Source organism: Protopterus annectens, chromosome 2.part0, assembly GCF_019279795.1.
Source record: "Protopterus annectens isolate FY-2018-M chromosome 2.part0, PAN1.0, whole genome shotgun sequence".
Classification (NCBI taxonomy): domain Eukaryota; kingdom Metazoa; phylum Chordata; order Ceratodontiformes; family Protopteridae; genus Protopterus; species Protopterus annectens.
This window is the reverse complement of record NC_056728.1, coordinates 845,366,608-845,392,779: the sequence shown is the minus strand read 5'-3', so window position 1 is coordinate 845,392,779 and position 26,172 is coordinate 845,366,608. Positions and strand designations below refer to the sequence as shown.

Here is a 26,172-nt window from a genome sequence, read left to right as displayed (position 1 = left end):
TGATTCAACTACACATAAACTTCAGATGAGGATGCCAGAAATACTTAAAATATCACTTTTAATTCCAAAAGTCAGTAAAGTAAGCAATTTTGTCTCGCTTACATTCACTGGTGCTAACAGACCATCAGACCTTATCCCACAATAACCATATGAACACTTAAATAAATACTCAAATAAATAAATTAAATAAATAAATAAAATTAAATAACATTTAAATATTTCTTCATAGTCACATGACAGTGACTTTCCTTCAATTTTTAAAAATACAAACACTGTTAAAACCTCATCCTTTAGACATATACAATTCACTTAAAATATATCCTTTTGATTTCAATAAGTACCAACTTTAACTTTCTTATTTATTTTTAAAAACTTTTATAGTTAACACTGGTGTTAAATCCTGTGCCATAGCATGGATCTAATAATATCTGCCATCTGTATTTGGTACATTTCTAATAACCATCCCTGCTGCCACCCTAACATCTTCTCCTATATGCTCCAAAGCAAAAAAAAATGTTTTTTTTTTAAATCTTTGCGCATCACTGAATGTTTGGCTAATGTATTAAATAAATGTATATGCTTTCATGCTTTACTCCTAATGAATGCTCATCTAGCCTACTGCATAGCATTCTGTTTCATTTGCCTACATAAAATTATTCACAGGATGTAAACCACACAGTATCACATATTCAGTCCAGCAAGTTATAGCACATGAAGGCTTTAATAAATCATTATGAAGCACCTGTTTAGGACATTATATACGTACGTCTGTTTTAGAGCATGCGCGCAATGTGCACAGCTTGTGAATCATTTTATGTAGACAAAAATAGAATGTTATACAGCAGGCTATATAAACATTCATTAGAAGTAAAGTGTGTACATGTATTTATAGCATTAGCCAAACTTACAGTGAAGTACAAAGGTTACATTTTGTTTTGTTTTCTTTTCTTTTGTTTTGAGTATGTTAGAAAAGATGTTCATGGTGGCAGCAGGGATGATTATTTAGAATATGCCGAATACAGATGGCAAATATTATTAGATTCATGTTTTGCAGCAGGACTTAATACCACTGCTAACTCTTTTTTTTAAATAAGTAGGCTATTTAAAGTCTCTACTTAATGAAATCAAAATGATATATTCTAAGTAAATTGGATATTTCTAAAGAATACGCTTTTTAACATTGTATTTTTAAAAACTGAAGGAAAATCACAGTCATATGACAAAATATTTAAATGTTCATACTGTTGTTGTAGGATAACGTCTTATGAAGTCTCTTAGTCTAGCCACTTTGTTATTGATTACTATCATCTGTCTATGTTTAACCTACCTATATCTGCACAAACTAATATTCCTCTCTATACTCTTTATTTCTCACTATGCTGCTCTGTCAATCTACATCAAATCTACTTATTTGTCTACTGGTATATGTCACATGCTACAATATCCTACCCCACTGAAATTCATCTGTTATGCTTGGTTTCCTCTAACCATTTATACCCAGTTACTAATTCAGCTCCCTCTCAGCTTGCATTACCACCTAGTATTTACATTATCTCAGACCATACCTTCTTTGAATATAATTGCATAAACACATACACACACCTTACAAATACTATCATAAACAAAACTACAAGCACAAATGGCTATTTCTCTACAATCACTTCTGAACCACACTCTCCCTCAGTGGAAATATACACTCTAACCCACGCTCTCAACACTTGTGCAGCCAAACATATTAAACTGTCTCCTGTCCATACTCTCAACACACATACAACTCAACATCTTTTACTTTCACCTCTCTGTATTCTCAACATACAGGCAGTTCAAAATGTTTTACTGCTTTCACCATTCCTACTTTTTCTCAAATAAATAAAAGTCTGCTTCTATTGAATTTAAACCTAAGAAACAAATATGAAAAAACACCATACTTACACTCCTGCATTGTATAATGCACACCTGACATACTAGTAACCACAGAAACCTGATTAAAATGTTACACTGAGAACCAGGAAATCTTCCCCCCAGGCTAAAACACCCTTGGAAAAGGCAGTTAACATAAAAAGGTGGGGGTGTAACTATTATTTACAAAAACACCCCTGAACTCACAGCCTATACTAACATTCATCCTAATTCGCCAGTGCAGAAGTACTTATCTCTCTGCCTTCTCAAAATAAACAAGAATAAGACTAGTTGTGTTGAAGTAGTATATATTCCCCTTAGAGAGAACATTCCATTAGCTGAAGACATCCTATATTGGATCTCATTGTCTTAGGTGACCTTAACATAGGCTATCAACTTATCAGCTCTTTTTCCAAGTAATCATAACTACAACTAGAACTGACAAAAGATCCAGTAGACAACCAACCCTAGACTGGATTGTCACCATCAACCCTAGGTATATCAGCACTGCTGGTTGTCTACCACACATCATCAGTGATCATCTCCCAACCTTCACACTAAGGTGCAAATCATTCTCACAAATACAAAGTATATAGTTTAGTATGTAATCTTTCCGAATTTAACACCTTCATAGGATAACTGGACAGTGAAAATAATGCACTAGGATAACAACCCTGTAGAACGCTCTTGGTAATACGTGTGTCCGAAGGTACACGTCGGAACTTAGACTAAAAATAACAACCTAGAGCTAAAATCCCAAAAGTGTTAAATAAGAAGTTATGTACCTACCATAACGTTCCATGTTAGTTGTCTTCTCTCGCCTTCTTTCTTGCTTGATGGGTTCGGAGCCGATCCCTCGGCTCCGACTCGGCACTTGCTTTAGCTCGAGAACTCCTTTTACCAGCTCGAGGCAGCCCCATATCCCATGATGCAAGGCAGGAAGTACCCAGATCTCGTTTGTTGACAAAAGGGCAATAACACCAAGCATAAACAAAACTTCCCAAAGGAAGAAGAAACTTACAAATGGAAAAAGGACCAGGTCTGAATGGTCTTTAGCATTATAGTTTCTTATACAAGGTCTGTCCAGGCCAGGGGAAGGAGGGAGGGTCAAGAAAGAAGGCGAGAAGACAACTAACATGGAACGTTATGGTAGGTACATAACTTCTTAATGTTAAGTTGTCAATCTCGCCTTCATTCTTGCTTGATGGGACCGCGTCCTAGCACCTCTATCCTGGGTGGCTCAATGGAACAAACTCTTGAGGACTGTAGAGCCAAAACTGGCTCTGTCCCTGGAGGCCAAGTCCAATTTGTAATGGGAAACAAAAGTGTGAGGAGTGGCCCAAGTGGCGCTGCACAAATAGTGTCTAAAGGCAGTCTAGCTTGAAAAGCTGTAGAAGTAGCTAAACTCCTAGTTGAATGTGCTTTAGGTTTTGAGCACAGCTGTTTTCCCCTGATCGTATAAATTTCAGTGATGACCGAAGAAAGCCATCTGGACAAAGTCACTTTAGAAACAGGAAGGCCTTTTTATTATCCGCATAGGAAACAAAAAGTTGATCAGATTTTCTAAATTTTTTGTTCTGTCCAAATAATATCTAAGCTGACGGTGGGCGTCAAGATAATGTAGCTTTTGTTCAGCTCTATCTGAATAGTTAGGAAAAATACAGGAGATCAATAGATTGATTCAGATTGTTTTTGAAGCGACCTTAGGTAAAAGGATGGATTAGTTCTCAAAGATACTCTGTCTTTGTGAAAAATCAAATAGGGGGTCGAACCGAAAGAGCATGAAGTTCAGACACCCTCCTGGCAGATGTAATAGCCACTAGGAATAAAGTTTTCCAAGAAAGATATTTCAGGGAACAAGAAACAGCTGGCTCGAAGGATGGAAGAATCAAGGATGTCAGCACTAAATTTAGATACCACTGAGGAGGAGGATTCCTGATTGGAGGCTTTAGTAGGAAAATTCCTTTCAAGAAGGCCCTGCAGAGCCTATGGGACATAATATTATGATCTGCTATCCCGACATGAAAATTAGAAATAGCAGCCAACTGAACTCTGACTGTGGAAGAAGAGGAGCCTGCATGAAAAATCTCTGCTAAGAAGTCCAGAACTGCCTGAACAGGGGCAGTAAAAGGATCAATATTTTGGGCCTTAGCCCAATAAGAGAAACGTTTCCATTTGCTTGTGTAAATCCTCCTGGTAGAGGATTTTAGTGAAGCTACTATGATATCTCTAACTGGGTTAGAGATCAAAGGAAGCCTGGCTAAGGAAGGAAGTGGAGCAACCATGCTGTGAGGTTGAGAGAAGGGATTGACGGTGCAGCTGACGGATTGGTGAATCAGTAGATCTGGCACTGGGTCCAGATGCCACGGCTGCACCAAAAGGTGATGATGGAGGAGCAGGGAACCAAACTTGTCGAGGCCAGTAAGGGCAATGAGAATCAATTTGGCTCTCAAAGCGGTAGCTTTCTGGATCACCTGAGGGATCAGAGGAAATGGAGGAAGGCATAAAGAAGTCCCTGGGGCCAATCCTGGGTCAGAGCGTCTCTGGGGGATGGCCTGATAGAGGAAGAGGCTGAAGAAGTCTGGACATTTGCTGTTTTGGGGAGTAGCAAAAGATCGCAACATGGGCGACCCCATTCCAGAAAAATCTCTTCCGCTATGGATTGCTTGAGAGACCACTCGTGAGGCATGAGAATAGCTCTGCTCAATCTGTCCGCTATAATGTTGGTTTTCCCAGGGATATGCGTTGCTACCAGAAACCGATGAGAGGAGATCGCCCATTGCCATAGTCTGAGCACTTCTCGACACAAGGGGTAGGACTTGGTTCCGCCCTGTTTGTTGATATACCAAACTACAGACATGTTGTCTGTGTGGACTGCAATTGTCCCTACGGGAAGAAAGTCGTTGAGGGCTTGCAGCGTTAAAAGCACTGCTCTCATCTCCAGGACATTTATGTGCAGATGGTACTTGAACGGTTGCCACGTCCCATGAACCATCCTGCCCTGATAATGACCCCCCCACCCGATCAGGGAGGCATCCGTGGTGACAGTGGCTATCGGGGACGGAGGTACAAAGCACCTGCCTTGGTGAACCTGAGGCGATGTGATCCACCAAGCAAGATGTTCTTTGCATGTTTGTGTCACCAGAATCTGGTGGCGCATTGGGAGTTGCTGGTATGACCACTGTGTGAACAGCATCCACTGAAGGAGGCGCATGTAGAATCGAGCCAGGGAAGAAGAGTGATGGCCGCAGCCATAAGACCTAATACCTTTAGAACCATTCTGGCCTGTACCTTCTTGCTGGCCAGAATGATCCTGACATGAGTCTGAATGTCTAAAACTCTTTGTTCTGTAAGGGTAGCTGACATCCGAACAGTGTTTAAGTTTGCGCCTATGAAGGTAATAGACTGGCAGGGCGATAAGGATGACTTTTAAGTAGTTGACTGAGATGCCCAAATGAGAACAAAGGTCTATTGTGTAATCCCTGGCTTGTATAAGCTGATGCCTGGTGGTGGCTGACAGGAGCCAGTCGTCGAGATCTGGAAACACCTGGAATCCTTGGCGTCTCAGGTGAGCCGTGACCACTGCCATGCATTTGGTGAACACTCTGGGGCTGTAGTGAGACCAAAGGGCAGGGCTCTGAACTGGAAATGACTGGACCCCAGCCGAAGCGGAGAAATCTCCTGGAGTGTCTGTGAATTTTGATGTGATAGTACGCATCCTGAAGATCTATTGAGCACATCCAGTTGTCCTTCTGTAAGAAGGGCAGAATTGACTGAAGAGTGACCATTGAATCTTGTCTTCCTGACAGACTTGTTGAGTCTGCTGAGATCCAATATTGGTCTCCAGTCTCCCGTCTTTTGGGGACCAAAAGAACCTTGAGTAGATTCGGGCTCTGAATGGTCTATTGTGACTGGCTGAATGGCTCTTTTGCAGTAGTTTTGCGATCTCTAACTCTGCAATGTCCCTTAGACCGGGTGGTACATCTGGAAGGGAACTTGAGGGAAGGGACTTTCCTCGAAAGGAATTATGTAACCCTTGGATATGATCGACTGTACCCATCTGTCTTGGCGAGGGAATGCCAGGCTTCTGGGTACAGTGATAATCTTCCCGACTGCCTCCAAGGAGGGACAGCCGGGCAACACCTCAGGGATGCTGAAAGGGCTTCTCAGGAAGAGACTCCCTGTTGCCCTGATTCTTGGACCCCTCTGCCTCTAGGCGGCGTCTGTTGTTGTTACCCCCTCTGCCTCTAGGGGTAAACTGACCACGTGAATCCGGCGTGACTCCTTGGGATTTACGGAACCACATCTTCCCACCCTTCTGTCCTTTGGGATAAGGCCTAGAAGGGGTGGAAAACGGACTCCAACAGCAGAAAGAGTCTTGCCGTCCTGCTCACACCTGGTCAAGGTTTCCTTCACCTGAGGGCCAAACAAAGCTGACCCATCAAAGGGAGAATTTGTGAAGGATGCCTTAAAGGGATCCACAAAATCACATAGCCGCATCCAGGCTTGGCGTCTAAGAGCCACACCTGTGCCTGCGGCTCTACTCGCTCCATCAGCAGCATAAGATATTAGCCGCATGGAGGAGTTAGCAATGGAATTGAGGGTTCCTAGCTGTGAAGCAATCTTTTCTTGGGCCCCTGCAGCTGTAGGATCCTGAACTACTTCTCCCAGCTCCTTCAGGATATCTCTCTGGAGTCTGGTGAAGTGACAAAGATAATTCAGCGAGCATAGCAAAGGTCGCTGAGGAAAACATCCGCTTGCCGTACCTATCCATGGTCCTAGAGTCCTTATTAGGAGGATGGACGGGCACGGAAGGATCTGCAAGTTCCTTTTTGGTGGCCGCAGCCACCACCATGGCATCAGCGGGGACACCCTTGGTAAGGAATTGTTTGTCACTAGGGGCAGTTATAAATTTAGAAGGCCTCCTAGGGACTGGCTCTACAGAGTCAGGAGCTGTCCACGCCTTCGTGCAATAACCTGCATAAGGGGTCGAAAGGCGGAGACACCCAGGAGGTGGAGGGCCGAGATCCAAACGCCTCTAGGTATACTGACTCATCCTCAGAGGGATTGTTGGTGGGCCAGTTTCCCCTCTGTTTCAGAAGTTCTAGGATGTCTGAGAAGGAGACATCCTCAGAGGGGATCTAGGGGATCCCTCTGACTCATCAAAGTCAGTATCCGAAGTGACAGACTCAGGGGAGTCTACATGCTTCCTCTTACAAGTCCTCTTCCTAGGAGGATCTCCCGAAACATCAGGAGAATCCTCGGAAGAGGGGTAAATTCCCAAGGGGAAACCTGAGGCGGAGGATCTCTGGGTCCTGTAGCAAGAGAAGTGGCAGAGATGTCAACAGGTACAATAGAGGGAGGAGCTACGGGAAGAGACTGCTGACTGATACCAGTGGCCAGTACACTCTTCATCACCTCGAATGCTCCCCTCCCAGGCAGGTCCGAGAGACCCCGCTCCGAAGAGCTAGGAACTCCAGGGGCCACCGAAAGGGAAGCCTCCGAGGCAGATGTCGGAGCCGAGCTCACCAAGGCCGAGGCTCCAAGGGGAAGAGCGGGTTCGGACAAGGGTCCGATGCCACTCACCCCCTCGGAGGAGACCATGGAAGCCCGACCACCAAATCCCTCTAAGGAAGAGGAGATAAGAGTAGGGGCTGAAGGAACAGAAGGGGGTATCCGTCCTCCAGCCGTAGCAGTAACCATGCCCGAAGACTCCAACTCCAAGCTCTGGGGTAGAGTTGAAGGAGGAACTGTAACGGGGTGTGGACCAACAGTCGTCTGCTGAGACGGACTGTGTAGCATTTGGGCCAGTACCTGTGACTTGAGCAATCTACTGACCACTCTCTCTAGGTCATGGTCTGATAACCTGGATGACCTTGAAGATCGGCTCCGATGGCTCCGTTCCGATAGAAGAGGCGAGGCCGGGCGAAAGTACCGGCCCCAAGGAAGGAGACCTCGACCTCTTCCTGGAATGGGTCACCGGACCCGATATTACTGATCCTGTCGGCACCGATTTCTCGGAGCCGGCAGAACACCACCATGTACCGGCTCCAGCGGGAGCCGATCCAGCCACAAAAGTAACGGTGCCGGAGCCGACACCGATGCCTGTGCCACATGGGTGTCGGAGCCGATTGGAGCCGACACCGATGCCGTGCTGCGTGGGTGTCGGAGCCGGTCGGAACCGACACCACAGTGGTCAAAGTAGATTCGGCACCGATAGCCATCGGCGCCGAAAGCTTAGTGGATCCAGAATCGGCTCCAGCCGGGGCCGATCTCGACTCTATACGAGTCGGGGCCGAGGCCACAGGCTTAGAAACAGAAGCCCGGGTCTCGGCAGATTTCGTTGATTTTGTGGGGCCGACTTAGCTGGAGAGCCCTCCGGCTTAAGAAGACCCCTGAGAATCAACTTATTCCTTCTCTCCTGCAGGACTCTCTGGCTGAAGGAGTGACAAATAGCACAGGAGTCCTGCAGGTGAAGAGGGCCTAAACAGTACAGGCAAGAAGTGTGACCGTCTGTCAGAGACATCTTCTGACAGCACGAGTCACACTTCTTAAAACCTGAAACCCTCTCTTTAGACATGGTGCCTAACAAAACACACACACACCAGTCCAATTAAATTAAACTAATACCAAAAGGTATTTAGTAAAAATACCAACACACACACCCTAACAGGGGGATGGGATAGGAAATTAACTGACTAAAAAATTAAAAGAGACAGGGATTTCTGTCAGAAAAAGTTAAATTTAAAGTTAAACTATCAAAACAAATAGTTTTTAACTAAAAAGGGGCTTAAATGTCACAAATGTGAATTACTTACCAGGAGCTGGTAAAGAGAAGACCTCCCAAGCGAAGCGGCAAACGAGATCTGGGTACTTCCTGCCTTGCATCATGGGATATGGGGCTGCCTCGAGCTGGTAAAAGGAGTTCTCGAGCTAAAGCAAGTGCCGAGTCGGAGCCGAGGGATCGGCTCCGAACCCATCAAGCAAGAATGAAGGCGAGATTGACAACTTAACATTGTAGTTTTTATCCTTCTCGAGGGTCCTTTCAGGTATGATTGACCTCACTTAATCCAAATCAGTAAGTAAATAAACATAAAGAATTCCATAAAAATAAATAAAAAATAATGAAAATGTTATAAACCTACGATACTAAACGAAACAAAAACAGGTACACAGGTAAAACCCTGTAAGAAACACTCATGAACATGAAGGTATGGCAGATGAGTGCATTTAATGAAATAAAGTTGGTACAGAATCTGGAACCACTCCAAAAAACAATTAACAGCATCTGAGACAGACATACTGGATAAAGGACTCAACTTTATCCCAGCGAGGAGAAGTGAAATTGCGCAAACACTCATAGACCTGAAACTATTTGTCAGAAAACTAAATTGAAAGCTATTTTTTGCAGACAAACCAAGACCAGACCAAGCCCAAAACCAAGGGAAAAAACCCAGCAATTTCGGTGCTTCCCTGCATCCCACCACAAATGCTTCTGAATCCAAATGCGAGGCTGATATCAAAAAAATCCTTAGAAAACCACCCAAGAGGAAATACTACAACCTGAGACCTGAGGAATTTAAAGCACTTGAGTCTTTGCAATGACCCAACTAGGAGAGTTATGAAAGCAGATAAGGGGGAGGCATCTTGGTCACAGACACAACTTCTTACAATACTAAGTTAAATGGCATGCTGAGCAAGAACACCTACTATGAAAGTTACGAGTTGTACCAGGTAAAGGCAGCATACGAATACATATTGCTTGAATTCAAAGAGCTTAATAATGAGGGACTCATCAGCAATAAAGTACTTGAATTCATCACAGTGGTAAACCCAAGAGTTCCCCATTTTTTCGGAATTCCCAAGCTGCATAAGAATATTCTTGACCCCCCCTTATCGCCCGGTCATTGCCAGCGGGGGTAGTATCATGGAGACTCTCTCAATTTTCCTGAAGGTCACAATAAGACCACTGGTGGAAAATAACAAATCATTTATTCTTGACACAGGAGACCTCCTTAAGAAAATGAGGAATATCAGAGTCCACGAGGATGCCTGGTTGGTCACTATCGACGTGGAAACATTATACACAGTGCTTCCACACAATTACTGCATCAGGGCCGTTACAAGAGCTCTTTGAACTAATGGTAGAGGTAATGCCAGCATGATCACAGGAAAATTACTAAAAATCTTACTGGAAAACAACTATTTCAAGTTCAACCAAGATTTCTCTTGGCAGAAAAAAGGGATTGCCATGGGAGCAGCTATGGCACCAAGCCTTGCAAACACAGCGCTTGGAAAGTGAGAAAAAGATCATGTTTATAACTCTCCCTTTTTTAAGTACATGTCCTGTCACTATTGTTATGTAGACAATATACTTATCATCTCGAATGGTTCAGAAGAAGAACTGCTTACATTTTATGACCACATTGATAGATGACTGACTTTTTACCAACTCACACAACAAAAACAGTGCAGTATTCCTGGATCTCACAATCACCAAGATCAAGGACCTGCTTTCAAACAACCTCTACAGAAAGCCCACAGGGGTTAATCTACTACTTCATCAGCAAAATATGAACCCACTGATCACAAAGAAAAACGTGAATAAATCACAAGGCATAAGAATGGCAAGGGTCTCGAGAGAAACTGCAGACTTCACCAAAAACCTCCTTGACCTGGAAAAGGATTTTCTTGCTAGAGGTTACAGTGGAAGCTTCAGGTCTATATCAGAACACCAAAAGTTCATTCTTTCGAATGTTCTTACATCAACCCCTAGTCAGCGAATGCTGAAAATAGTGAAACGACAGATAACCAATTTTTTTCCTAGGGAAAGAATTCGGTTGTCCGTTTCTGTTGTTTGGCTATTTTCAGCTCTGTGGTGGAAAGTTACGGGTTGGGTCCAGGTAAGTGTGTGATTGGGCGTGGGTTAGGTGAGTTAGGGTTAGGGCGTGAGGGAGGTATGCGTGCGATTGTGTGGACGTGAGGGTTAGGGCGGGTTAGTTGAGTTAGGGTTAGGGTGCAGGTGAGGTGAGTGTGTGATAGTGGCGGACCTTAGGGTTAGGGTTTGGGTTAAGGTAAGTGGATAGTTAGTGGTGTTTGTACAGTTTAGTGTAGGGTTAGCTGTAAGATTTTGAGTGTATGTGTGTGTGGATTGCTGTTTGTTTGGTGTGCTTGTGTTGTGTGTATGTATTTTGGAATAGCGAATTTTTTCCCTAGAAAAATATTTGCTGTTCTGAATGTTCGATGTTGTCAGCATTCGCTGATTAGGGGTCAATGTAAGAATATTCAAAATTGTAAACTTTTGGTGTTCTGATATAGACCTGGAGCTTCATCAATAAAATCCTGGAGCCTATATCCCAAGCACGGATAATAGAACCAGACTTCCCACAAGTTCCGGAGCACACTAGCAGGTGGAAAAGAAATACAAACAGAAAGGACAGTATATTCGAACTCTCCATGACATTAAGCTACTCACCCGATTACTATGAGATCACGAAAATTATCAAAAAACAACTGGGTCATAGTGAAAAAGAACCCTTTGATCAATAAGGTGATCCCTAATGTTCCATCGTTCAACATTAGGAGAAACAAGAACCTCCGGGATCATCTCGAAGAAGCTTTCCATGTTACTCCCACCAACGCAGATACCAGAATTGGCACTTACAGTGCTGTCCACCACATTGCTCTTACTGCCACCTTATGAGCAACAAGGATCATTTTGCCTGCCCCAACACAAAGAAAACCTTTTATAGCAAAGTACTGGGGAACTGCTCAACAATAGGAGTTATTTACCGTGCCCAATGTAACCGTTGTACAGCATTTTATGTGGGTAAGACAATCAACAGACTGAAAGCCAAGATAGCAAGGCACCTAACAGACATCAAACAAAACTGCCCACTTAATGCTCTTGCTAAGCACATCTCTATCCCAGGAGATTCAGAATTCACCCTTCACATACTGGAAATACTCGAGTTTGAAGAACTGCTTGGCAACTACAATGACAAGCTCGAAAAGAATGAACTTGAATGGGAACTCAGACTTGAAGCCAACAGACCCCCTGGTCTTAACACAGCAGTTTCAATCACAAGCGTGTTGATCCTCAGAAAAATCCAACACCACGCTTACTACTAACTCCGGCATGGATAAGGAAATATGTTTTTTTCTCCTTTTGTTGCATTTGTTTTGAATTTTTGAAAAATGTTTGCGGTTTTATGTTTTTTAATAGGGTTTTTATTATTTTTTTAGTGGTTTACTTTAATGTCATTTCTAGGCAGATCTGAAGCGCGGGAACATAGTTTTCCAAACTAGAATCCCTTGCATACAGCCTGAGAGGATTGTTTATAGTTAAAATGTTGTGAGTTAAATTACTTTTAGTGATATGTTTACTTTTATGGTCTATGTTTTAAATTCTATTTTTTTAATTTTTTCAGTCACATAATACAACAGAGCTTTACTATGGGTCACTTGAAACCTATTCCAGGCAATACATTATCAAAGCCTAATTGGTGCTAGCTCGGGTCAGCATGCAAAGGTGCATTTGTATCAAACACTTGAACCAACATCGGACTTTAGGATCTAGACACAAAATTACTGTTGTTTTGCTCTAATGGTTCACTGGAATCAACCTCGTAAATGTGATTCATCTCAGCAAATTTAATAAGTACGTTTTAATGTATTGATGCTACACGGTGTCATCACTATTTAATTCTTTATTCTTTTTTCTTTGTGTTGCTTTCATTGCATATCTCATAATAACCAAGTAGCTTTGATGCTTGTAAGCTAAAAACTGCTTAGCTCTCTGATCACAATATTTACGGTGGGCTTTGAGAGGATTGGGAGGCCCGCAACTGAAGTTTTCGGTGGCTAGTAGAGGGGACAGCTGAATGCATTTTTATCACAACCACAGCCATGCATGCGTTGCTCTGAAAAATCTTTTAAGTACAATAATTTACAGCGTTAAAAGTGTTTATTCTATTATAGTTTGGTTTTATTTTTTCTGGGAATGCATGTTTTTCCTGGTTGCTAGTCAGTTCATGGCATCTTAGCATTCAAGCTGCAGTGGCTTTGGTGGGCTTTCTAGAAGAGACGGAATCCTGGAAGCATACTGAGATGAAAACAAATCGAAATAAAATCATTATTTGGTGGGTGTTTAGAAGGGACATTTTGCTACAATCATATTGATTAACAGAATATGTAGTATAACTAAAATCCTCACAGTGTAAAGTGAACACTGTTTCTTAGTTTTTATTTAGGCATGGGAAATAAAGACATCCCATATAGATAAAACTAATTAGTCAGACCCTCATGATACCATAAGATTACATAGAAAACTTTTCTTGAAGCATCAAGAATTTTTTGAACAAACAAACGGTAGTAAACATTAAACACAGTTCACAGGATCTACTAAAAAATTATAGAACAATTATATTAAACTATAATAAGAATTCAAGCCTCTCGCGTCCCTTCAGAAAAGACAAGAGGAGTTATCGACATGAGGTCAGCAGAGGATCCACGTCTGCAGCAAAATAATAACATTGCTGATAATTTTAAAGGTCTTGCTGTAATTCAATGTTATATGTTTTTTATTAAGAGAGATACAACTTGCAATTAGTATTTTTGCATTTTTGATTTTTAATTTTCTCTACAGGTTCCCAAGCGGGTCCACTGGCAAGGGTTATATTGGGATAATTCTGTTTTTTATACATATGTTTGTACTTGATCTCAGTACATTGTTTTTGATTAATTTCCATTTGTGGACTCATATGCTCTGTAATGGGTACCTTAATCCACTTCATAATGCTTTAATTACATGTTCTATTCTACCAATGCTTAGATTTTGCTTATTTGTTACTTAGTTAAAACTTGGCCAAATGTATAAAGCAAATGTGTATGAATCCCGCTTGCTTAGATTATGGTTACGAGCAATGCAGTCTTAACCACACCTTGCGGCATAAGCCCACCTATCAAAATCCCTGCTTCTAGCCTGGGAAACCTCCTTAAACCAATAAACCAAATCAATCAAACAGGACCTGCAAGCTAGGCCCATTGGCCACTAGCACAGGTACATATCCAATAGAACAGCATAGGCATCTACCTTAAGGTCTAGCAAATCTAGTCGATTGGCCCATTCTTCTCCAGCAAAAGCATAACCGCACCTCGTGGCATGGCTCCTCCAATCCAACGGCACCACCCAGGGCCCGCTTAAACATGGTGTACCAATAACTAACAGGACCTCCAAACTCAGCCCATAGGCCACCGGCATAGATACCTAGCCAATGGCAAACCAATAACATAGACTAATCACCCCCCTCCTAGCACAGGCTTTTCCATGCCCTGTGGCACTGCCCCTCCAATTGAAATGGCCCCACTCAGAGCACGCCTTAACCCAATATCCAACCCCAAGCTTTTTCTCCAAGCTTGACCCATTGGGTAACCATCCAATAATGTATTACTCCCGGCATACGTATAGCCACTCAACCCCGGCCTTAGGAAATACACCCTGACCAATCCTAACCTATAATTTAAACAGCATTGGTTTATAGTAACGATTGAACACCAATCGTTGGACAGCATAACATTCTTCCCCCCAATCATAGCAAATTGTTTTACGGCACTACATTCACCCATAGCGCCATTTCAAATGACCTATCAAAATAATCGTCAGCCACCCAACATCCAATCAGAACCAGAATTTGCTTTAAACATAGTTCCGCGATATTATGAACACTACGATCTTAATTTTTTACTCTTTTAATGAAAAACGAATGACATGACAAAACAAAATAAAATAAAACTTAAATTATATTAAAATATATTACAACCCTAAAATAAAGAGCATCACCCTTCCATCATTGGTAAACCCTATTTCACCTCTCCGTAATGTTACCATAGACCCTGATTATGGTCCATTGTATTTTCTATATTTCTATTTTAATCCTTTTAAACTAATAAGGCTTGAGTGAAACTATTTTTATCTTACACTGTACTTGTTTATTTGCATAGCTGTATACTGTTACGTACCGCTATTTTAATTTATAGGATTACGTGAACACTAGATGAATCGCACCCTGCGGGCAAAGTAACCAACTAATTACCAAACACACAAGATTTATTTTTTACTGTTCGTGAATTCACCCATTTTTATTGATATCTGTACCAACTTTATTTCATTAAATATGCTCATCTGCCATACCTTCACGTTCATGAGTGTTTCTTACATGGTTCTACTTGTGCACCTGTTTTTGTTTCATTTAGTATTGTAGGTTTATAACATTTTCGTTATTTTTAATTTATTTTTATGGAATTCTTTATGTTTATTTACTTACTGATATGGATTAATTGATGTCAATCATACCTGAAAGGACCCACGAGAAGGATAAAAACTGCATTTAACACTTTTGGGATTTTAGCTCTAGGTTGCTATTTTTAGTCTGTACAAGGATAACTGGAATATTAATAACCCAAATAAAATCAGAACTGCAGAAAATAGACTACACAAACCACAGACACTCTAAAGCAAAACGCAGGGAGGTTTATTAAGATGAGTGCTTTTATCTAAATGTAAACAATAGATTTCATCAGATAAAAAAAAAATTTCTCCCCTTACATTTTATATCCTGTTGAACATTGCTATCTAGTGAATGACTCACTAATCACATTGAAAATGTTAAAAAGTCAAACATAATAAAGAACATAAAAACTTCATGAATCATTTCGCAGACCAATTGTCAATAAAAACAATGTATAATTTGATTAAAGATAAAACTTTAAATCCTTGACATTGCTTAAGGCACTATGGGAGTAGACAATGTCTTTGCCAATAATCGGAACCCTAGAAGGGACTGATGCAGGCCATTCTCAGCAAAGTAGTGTGGATTGTTGACTGCATATTTCCAGGCTGACAAATACTGGACCTACTCTGAATGACCCCAAAACCTAAGCCAGTTATTGAAGTCAATAATTTTTTGCTCATATTGCAGCATCATCCTTGGAGAAAGTAGAATGTTGCTCAGTTCTAGGCTCATACCTTCCTTGGACACACAGTCCAAATGCTCCATCATGTCTCTCTCTTCATATACTCCAGGGAGGTACATCTCAAGTCACTGACACCAGCATGAATTATGACAGAGTCATACAGCTACTTGTTCAAGGACTTGAGTGCATGTGTGACCTGATGGCGTCTGGCACCAGACAAGCAACTGTCACTGTTTCCTTGCTCAGCCTGGTAAGTGGCACATCTGTATGTCTTACAATGGATTCACCTAAAATAAGACTGTTTGGTTGGGTCAATTCCTGCCTTATGGGATCAGTATCTGTGACTTTGGGACTTCCTGTGCTATGTGAGGAGGTAGGCTTAAACTTGCCAAGTGTGCTTTGTGCCTGTGCTGTGTTTTGTAGGTCTTCAAGGTTTGGGCAAGTTAATCTTTAGAACCTGATGGATTACATGTATTATGATGGCCTTGGACAGGTGTGATCTGTGGTGTACTGCTGACAATTTTAGTGTCTTGAGTTTAATGTGTGTGAGATTTTAACCTTCAAGAATGTCATATATGCTCATCTCTCATGAGTAATAGATGATCATCAGACAACATGAAACAAATCTTACGTTGTCTTGAGATACACATCTTAAACAGGCTGGCTAGAGAAATTGTAAAAAAGTGCTGGTCCATGACACCAACAGGAATGGCTCTGGGGGCAGGGTTATACCTCTCAACCTCTCAGGGCAAGAAATCTGGACAAAGCCTAAAATAATGGGGACGCAGAGGCCCAAAAATTGGGACAGATTTTAAATATTTCTCATATAATCTTAGAAAGTTGCTATAATAACAGGATTTGTGTTACCATGCATTTTCTGAAGGATATGAAGTCTAAAACTCAAATGTATGTCATTATTTAGTTACTTCAATTATCAGTGTTTTGGTAAAAAAAAAAAAAACACAAATTTTAGAAGGCACAGATCAAAAATGTGAGGCAAAAGTCTGGACATTCTGTGAAAATCTGGAAAGTGGAAAGGTATGGGCAGGGTTAACTACAACTGGCTGGAGTTCAATTTTTGGGTATTGTTTGAGTGGACTTGCTACTGATAAAGTTCAAAACAAATCAACTAGCCTTGAAACCTCCTGCCACCAGCAAGAACCAGTAAACAAATTAGAGTAAAAAAATCATTAATTTAATACTAGAATCAGTGCAAGCACTATCAGTGCACTCAATATTAAACAATTTTATCAAAGGTCTTTTAGCCTGGTAAGTAGTTTAAGGGGAGATACTTTACAAAGTGATATTTATGTGCTTATTATCAACAGCCAATAAACAGGGAGAGGGAGAGAATGATGTTGTCAAATTATCATAAGGGGCAGACAACAAGAGAAACACTGAGTTTAAGAATACAATAACAACAACAATGTGGGTGGGAGGGAAAACAATTAGACCCTTAGCTCTGAGCTGACTTGGTGTGGAACTGCTTTAATGCAAAGATTAGTCCTGAACCGCCGTAAATAGCACAAGTAATAAAAAACTGAGGGTAATGCTACTCAATGCCAGAAGTCTAAACCTCAAAATGCACACACTCGAGGCACTCCTCAGTATGGAAAAAATCGATATATGTGCAGTGACAGAAACCTGGTTTAAGGCTCCAGAGAGCATCCCAGCACTACCAGGCTACAACTCATACCATACATTTCGGCCACAAAACCCAGACCGAAATACAAAAGGCGGGGGCGTATCCATATTCATCAAGAATATCCACACCTCCAGGTTAGTGACACAGCACGATGCTTCAGAGATCATCCACGTGCAACTAATAACGGGCAAAGCTGCAATTCAAATTGTAGCTTGATACAGATCACCCACCATGTCCCAGGACCCCCATTCTGCATTTCTGAAAACACTGGGAAGCATAAAAGTCCTATCAAACACCCTGATATTGGGTGATTTCAATTACCCAAACATTAACTGGAAGAACTACTCAAGTACAAACTCCCTTGCCCAACATTTCCTAGAATTTATAAACTCAAACGCCCTGGATCAACTGGTTAACACCCCCACCAGAGGTGACAACATATTGGACCTGGTCATCACCAACATGGGTAACCGGTGTTCCACACCAGAGGTCAACCTCTCGCTGGTTAGATCTGACCATAAACTAATCACTCTGGATATCCATATTCCACCCCCACCCCCGGTCAAAGAAACCACCGTGAAAAACTTTTCAAAAGCAAACTTCACATTACTTAAGACTGAGGTAGAAAGTTTCAAATCCCCCATACTAAAGGATAACGCTGTCCAAGCCACAAAATCCTTTACTAATGCACTCTATGGGCACCTACAAAAATGCATGGATCGTGCTATCCCAAGCTAAACCAAGACTCACTCCTCCAAGAAAAGGAAACCAGTCTTGTTTACCCCTGCCATAAACAAGCTATACAATAGAAGGAGGAAACTAGTACAGAAAAGAGTAAAATCCCAAGAAGGGAAGACATCCCTGATCAGTATCAGCAAGAAACTACGATCCCTCATAAAATCATCCAAGGCTAGATTCAAAAGAAAAATTGCCAAGGACTCCAAAGATAACCACAAGGCATTCTTTAGCTATGTCAAGAATCTAAGTGGCAATTCTCAGATCTGCTCGGAGTTAGTGCAGAATGGCACAAAATACACTGAACTGACTGACATCGCCAGCATCCTGACAGACAGGTTCAGTACAAACTTCACCCCCTCTCACCCCCACAAGGGCCCATAACCATACCAGAAGAATGTAGTGCCCCTGAAATCACAGACAGGTTAAAACAGCCCTCTCCAAAGCCAAAAACACAGCATCAGTGGGACCGGACGGTGTCCCAGGCTGCATCCTACATGAGCTCCAAGATGAACTAAGCCCTCACCTAAACACACTGTTCAAACTCAGCCTCTCCATAGGCTACATGCCCATAGAGTGGTGCACAGCAATGGTTATTCTGCTCCACAAAGGTGGAGCCGCAACAGACCCTGGGAACTATAGCCCTATAAGCCTGACTAACTTGGTCTGCAAGGCTATGAAGTGCATCATCATGGATCTCATTAACAGAAACATTGGCAACCTCCAAACACTGGCTCCTACCCAGTTCGGCTTTGTTAAGGGCAGATCATTCCTCCTAAACCTAGTAGATGTCTTTGAGACAGTTTCCAAGGCTATAGATGAGGGAAAGGTGGTCCAGACAGGCTACCTAGGCCTCGCAAAGTCCTTTGACACCATTCCTCATTCAGGTATTATAGACAAGCTCACTAACCTGAACATAAACCCCTATGTCGCGAGATGGCTTGCCAACTGCTCACAGACAGAACCCACATGGTAAGAGTAGCAGGTGCTAGGTCTAACTCTAAACCGGTTACAAGTGGCGTTCCCCAGGGCTCAGTCCTAGCACCCCTCCTGTTCGGCATATACTTCTCAGAGGTACAGGCAAGCACAGGAGGACTATGGCTGACCAAGTTCGCTGATGACTGCAAACTAGGTCCTATAACTGACTCTACGGCTGACACAGACATCCTCCTAAAGGGTCTCACTGAGACAGATACCTGGTGTCAAAACCATGTCCTTAAGCTTAGTGCCAAAAAGTGCATAGGTTCACAGGTTCATAGGTTCGTACTAGGCTATCTGCCCTAGGGCATTTATAAGTCTAGCCAGAGTGTATGTGGCTTACACCACCCCTTAGGATGAGAATACTACGCCCTTTTAGGGTTTAGTTTACTATGCCTCTGTCTAGTAGTGACACAGACATGACCCCCGGGGTAAACCTACGATCTCCCATCCACTCGTCGAGATTTCTCTTGAATAGAGTCAGTGAGGGGCTCTGCCTAACATGGACTGGGATTCAGTTCCAGAGTGTAGGGAGCCTCTGGGTTATGAATCTGTCCCTCCAGCACGTTCTATTTATTTCTGTGTTGAGGTTAAGTCACTTGTTCTCGTGGCTCTGATGGATTTGGATTTTCTGAGGGGGAGCATGTCCATTAATTCAGGATTGGACATGGCCTTGTACGTCAGGCACAGATCACCTCTGAGTAGGCAGTATGCGACTGAATAGAGCTGGAGTTTTTTCAGTCGGGCAGCGTATGACATATGTTTAAGACCCTTTATCCTCTTGGTGAGGAACTTTTGGGGTCTTTCCAACTCCTGCAGGTGTCGGGTGAGATACATCCCAAATGGGGCATTGTACTCTATCATTGGCCTGATAAGAGAAGAGTACAGGGGCACAATGACCTCTCTTGATCTAGATGTGAAACCCTTCATGATAAGGTGGGCAATATAGAAGGTCTTCCTAACCACTTTGGCAATGTGAGTGTCAAATGAGAGGTTACTGTCAACCTGGGTCCCTAGGTCCCTGATTACCTCTTCCGTACTTAATGGATTACCGCCTATGTGGTAATTTGTCGGTACCTTGTTTTTCCCAAAGGGTATGACTATACATTTTTTGGTGTTCAGCTTAAGGCCATGGCTCTGGCACCAATTATCCGTTTCTATGAGGCCTCTCTGAAGGATGTTTGTGTCCGCTGGAGTATCAATTATGGCGCCCAGTTTGCAGTCATCTGCGACCTTTGTCAGCCACAATCCTCCTATGTTTGCCTGTACCTCGGAAAAATAAATGCCGAACAAGAGGGGTCCCAGGACTGAGCCCTGTGGGACACCACTTGTGACTGGCTTAGAGTCTGACATAGCTCCAGCAACTCTGACCCTGTGGGTTCTGTCCTTGAGCCAGTTTACAACCCATCTTGTGACATATGGGTTTACATTTAAGCTGGTGAGTTTGTCTATGATGCCCGAGTGGGGTATTGTGTCAAAGGCTTTTGCAAGGTCAAGGTAGGCTGTGTGAACTGCCTTACCCTCACCAATGGCCTTAGTGACTGTTTCAAAAAAGTCAACCAAGTTCAAAAGGCAGGATCTGCCCTTGACAAAGCCAAATTGGGTAGGATCCAATGTCTGTAGGTCCCCAATGTCTTTGTTTATGAGTTCCATAATGATCCTCTCCATAGCTTTGCAGACCAGGCTCGTCAAGCTTATGGGGCAGTAATTTCTAGGGTCCATAGAAGCACCGCCTTTGTGAAGTGGGACCACTGTTGCCGTACGCCACTCTTTGGGTACGTATCCTGTAGTAAGGCTAAGATTAAACAGCAGCCTTATGTGTGGGTTTAGTTCCTCTTGGAGTTCATGTAGCACACAGCCCGGGACACCATCCAGTCCCATTGATGCTGTGTTTTTAGCTTTAGAGAGGGCGGCTCTCACCTGGGCATCTGAGATGTTAGGGAGGCTACACTCTGCTGGGATAGTTATTTCTCCTTTTGGGGGGGAGGGGGAGGAGAAATCTGCACTGAACCTGTCTGCCAGAATGTTGGCAATGTCAGTGGGTTCAGTGTATTTTGTGTCATTTTGGACTAACTCTGAGCATATCTGGGAGTTTCCACCCAGGTTTCTAACATAGCTAAAGAAGGCCTTGTGATTGTCTTTTGTGTCTTTTGCGATTTTTTTCTCAAAGTTGGCCTTGGATGAGTGATCGTAGTTTTTTGCTAGTACTGATCAGAGATGCCTTCCCTTTTAGGGATTTTGCTCTGTCATGTAGTAGCTTCCTCCTCCTGTTGTAAAGTTTGTTTATGGCTGGGGTCCACCAGACCGGGCGCCTGCCTTTGGGGGAATGGGTCTTGGTTTTATTTGGGATTGCATGATCCATGCATTCTTGAAGGTGCCCATAGAAGGCATTTGCAAAGGATTCAGCAGTGTGGGTTGTGGTTTCCACTGGCCCAGGGGCCTTGAAAGATACCACTTCAGTCTTAAGAAGTGTGAAGTTTGCTTTTGAGAAGTTCTTCACTGTGGTCTTTTGTGCATGGGGTGGGGCGGGATGTGGATTTCCAGTGAGATTAATTTATGGTCTGATCTTACCAAAGAGGGATGTACTTCCGGTGTGGAGCATTTTGTCCCCATGTTTGTGATGATCAGGTCTAGTATATTGTCTCCTCTTGTGGGAATGGTGACTAGTTGTTCCATTGCATTTGAGTTTATGAATTCTAGGAACCTTTGGGCTAGGGTGTTGGGGCTTGAGTAATGTTCCCAGTCCATGTTTGGGTAGTTGAAGTCTCCCAAAATTATGGTATTTGGAGAGACATTCATACTCTCCAGTGTCTTCAGGAAGGCTGTGTGGGGTTCCTGAGTTTGAGAGGGTGGTCTGTAGCATGCTACAAACTGTAAGGCAGTTTTGCCTATGGTTAGTTGCACCTGGATAGTCTCCGATGCTTCGTGCATTGCCACTAACCTGGAGGTGTGGGTATCTTAGATGAAAATGGATACTCCCCCTCCTTTTGTGGTTCGGTCCAAGATTTGGGGCCGGAAAGCATGATATGAGGTAAAACCTGATAGTGCTGGGGTGCTCTCAGGAGCCTTGAACTAGGTTTCAGTCACTGCACAGACATCGATGTTCTCCATACTGAGGAGGGCTTCGAGGGCGTGCATCTTGAGGTTTAGACTTCTGGCATTGAGCAGCATTACCCTTAGTTTTTTTCCACTTGTGTTTTCTAGGGAGGTAGGTTTGTCATTTGAGCCTTGCCTAAAAAAGGCACTATGGTGGTGGCAAGAGCCTTGGCCAATATCCGGAAGCCCAGGGGTGACAGGTGCAAGCCATCCCTTGCGAAGCAGCGTGGCTTGTCAAGCATGTCATCCCAAGCAGACAGACACTGGATCCCCTTAGACTGACACTAGTAATTAAGCCAATTGTTAAAACTGATCATTTTGTCTTTGTACTGTGGCATCATTCTTGGTGAGGATAAGATGCTGCTCAGGGTCAGGGTCATACCGGTCTGGGCTACATAATCAGAGAGCTCCTCTATGTCTCTTTTCATGTTGTCCAGGGAGGTACGTCTCAGGTCGTTCACACCGGCATGTACAATGACTGAGTCATATTTGTACTTGCTGTGGAGTGACCTGAGTGCTTGTGTTATGCGGCGGATTCTAGCTCCCGACAGGCAGCTTACTGTGACCCTCTTCTTGTTCAGTCTGGTGAGCGGGACGTCAGTGTGCCTGACTATGGAGTCACCTATTACAAGTGTGTCTGGTATGCTGTATGGCCTTAAGGGCTGTGACTGTTTAGCACACTGACTTTGTGAACTATGTGTTGCATGTGCTATGTCTTGAGGTGGTGGTTGCTTGGGTGTCTGCTTTGGAGGCCTCTGCTGTTTTGGTAGATTTTTAATCAGCGCCTCTGAGTATGTTTTTGTGTGTTTATGTGTTTGGTTTGCAGTTGTGATAGTTCTATGTGAGACTGGGTTTGTGGTGTGCGTGGTTACCTTCTCCTCCTGACTGGTCTTGCCAGTACTGAATTGAGAGAGCTCAGCCTCCAGTTTGGCTATATAGTTGCATCTCTCGCATATATTTGTATTTGTTGGGAGGAGGAGAGGGTTGTCTGTGTACATGAGGCAAGTGAAACATTGCTTCAAGATTCCCAGATTCACCAGCTGAACAGGAGAGGACGCCAGCAACTGACCCCTCGACATGCTAGAAATAGTGAAAAAGATTGCTGTGTAACTGAGTCAGAAAGGACCTATAGGGAAATGGATACTCAACAGAATTTAGGTGAATGAAGTACTTTTGTTTGTTTAAGAGTGCTTTACCTGTATACAAAATGCTTTAGGAGCAAGTGCTGAGCTTTTCAGATAGAGTATAGGCTGTTTAGATTGCAAGTAGAACAGTTCTAAGGGAAAAATTGAAGAGCAGACTTGGCGGAGCCAGAAAAAGTTTAACCTTGTTTAACCGGTGCTGCGCTTATGCGCATCACAAAAGCCGTGCAAACGTGGATTTTAAGCAGTGAACTACAAAAGAGCTAGGAATGGTCCCAAACAACCAATTACTAACAGCTTCTTGTGCTGAGGTCACTTCCCCCAAGGACAGGTAGGCTGCTCAAGGCTCCCCACTCCCACTGGTGAGCAAAGAAACTTCCTTCTATCCAAGTAAGGTAATGGACAACACAGGAACTACACCACAGCCCAGAATACAGCAATGCCTGTATACTGGTCTAAACTAGTCGAGAAAGGCGGGAAAACAAGGATTTTTTTTTTTGTTTTTTTTTGCAGAAATACACAGAAAATGCAGAGACAGTGATAAATGCATTACACATGCTAGCACACTTTAGTGGGCAGCCTCCACAGTTCAATTAAACAAACAAACAAGCAAACTTTCGACTAAATTTGACTAAATGTAACTTTAAGTGCAGATTTTAAAATAAATGCAGTAATCAGTAAAAAAAACAGTTCAGGCTAGTTCAAAGTAAGCAGCAGAAGCTATTTTCAGTGAAAAAAAGCAAAGATACTTAAATCCAGAAGTCATCTCCTTTGGAAAAAACAAAGTACCCACAAACTACCACATAGATTGCAGCCCCGTAAATACAGAAGATGTAATAAGGGATCTGGGGACCCAAGTAGATAGTAACCTCTCATTTGATAATCACATTGCCAAAGTGGTTAGAAAATCCTTCTATGTGGCCCACCTAATCACAAAAGGGTTTGCATCCAGATCAAAAGAGGTCATTGTGCCGCTCTACGCATCACTCATCAGACCCATCATAGAGTACAACGCCCTATTTGGGATGTACCTTACAAGACACCTGCAACAGCTGTAAAGACCACAGAAGTACCTCACCAAGAGGATCACTGGCCTCAAACAAATGCCCTATGCAGCTCAACTGAAGAAACTCCAGCTGTACTCAGTTGCGTACCGCCTACTCAGAGGTGATCTCTGCCTGACATACAAGGCCATGTCCAACCCAGAATTGATGGACATGCGTCACCTAAAGAAAACCATATCCCCTCAAGCCACATGCTCTAGGGATCTAAACCTCACCACAACAATAAATAGGATGCGCTGGAGGGATAGAGTCCTGTCCCAGAGACTTCCCATGCTCTGTAACAAGATTCCAATCTACATAAGGCAGAGCTCCTCACTAACCCTCTTCAACAGAAACCTTGACAAGTGGATGGGAAACAGAAAGTTTACCCTGGGATCACTTCAATGACTCTGCTGGACAGAGGCACAGGGAACTAATTTAAGGGGCGGCGAAAGCCAACACATTCTGGCTAAGCTTATAAATGCCTTTGGGCAGATAGCCTAGTACCTACCTATGAACCTATGACCTAGCCCGACATATACTGAGTACATAAGAATGAAACAAGGGTCTAATACTAACAGTTAGACCAGTTAAACAACAAAATGTAGTGCAACTGCCAACTGGAATTACTAATATAGACTTACAGACGTTACCTAAAGGAGATACAGACTGTTAAAATGAATTTAAAATTTGATCAAGAATTGAAAACACTTATCTTTCTTTCTCTATGAAATAAAACTATTACAATGCAACAGTTCCACGGTGGTAAGGCAGTAGCGTTGTTCCCTCACAGCAAGAGGTTCTTCCGTTCGATTCTCAGCTTGGCTTGGGAGTGCCTTCTGTGTGGAGTATGCATGTCCTCCCCGCGGTTGGGTAGCGTTAGAAAGACATGCCCACGTAAATGGGCGTTCCTTCGTTGAAGGTTGGGTGTCGAGCTGGCACCTCAGTGTTTCATAAAAATCTACTGCCAATCATTAGCGGACAGGAGTTCCGCTGTGGCAACTCCTTACCGGGAAAAAGCCGAAAGACAAACAACAATAATGCAACAGTAATTTAAACAACCACAGCAAACAGCAGTTTTACCAACAAGCTCCACAATCTTGAATTCAATCAATGAATCTTCTTGCCTCCTCCCCTCACTTCTTTATGGATCACCCACCCTTATCAATCTTCATGCCACATTAAAAAACAAATGAGGTCTGCTACAACAAAATAGTCAAATTTGCATCAAACTTACAAAACCATCATCACCACTACCTGGCACTGAAACACCTAAACTGGCTAGACTTATCACTTTACCTAATCTACTTCCAATTAGTCATTTCCCACAAATTTAAACACAAATCTGATAAGTGCCCCCACTAAAACACATATTCCCAACACAACACCCCTCCTAGATATCAGTCCTTTAACAATAAAGCCCTTCTGACTGCCAAAAAATCAAACAACACCTCTGGTGATGCCCTACACTCTACCTATGTTGGCAAACACTGGAATCTCATTCCTCTTACCATTCCATTAAGCTTTAAACAAAACCTAAAACAGCGCCAGAATGCATCATGACTATGTTCTTGCTCCCACCCTGACTACTGCTTCTTTTTTTAGTTGCTCCTCTTACATACTTTTTACCTCCCACCATTCTTGTCTCTCTATTGATCAC

The 26,172-nt window shown here is 42.8% G+C and overlaps 1 protein-coding gene across 1 annotated transcript in view; it reads right to left on the bottom strand.

The window, feature by feature from the left end:
* CDKL2 (cyclin dependent kinase like 2) overlaps positions 1-26,172 on the bottom strand; it is a 2,041,037-nt gene that overhangs the window by 67,270 nt on the left and 1,947,595 nt on the right. The gene's annotated exons all lie outside the window — the stretch shown is intronic.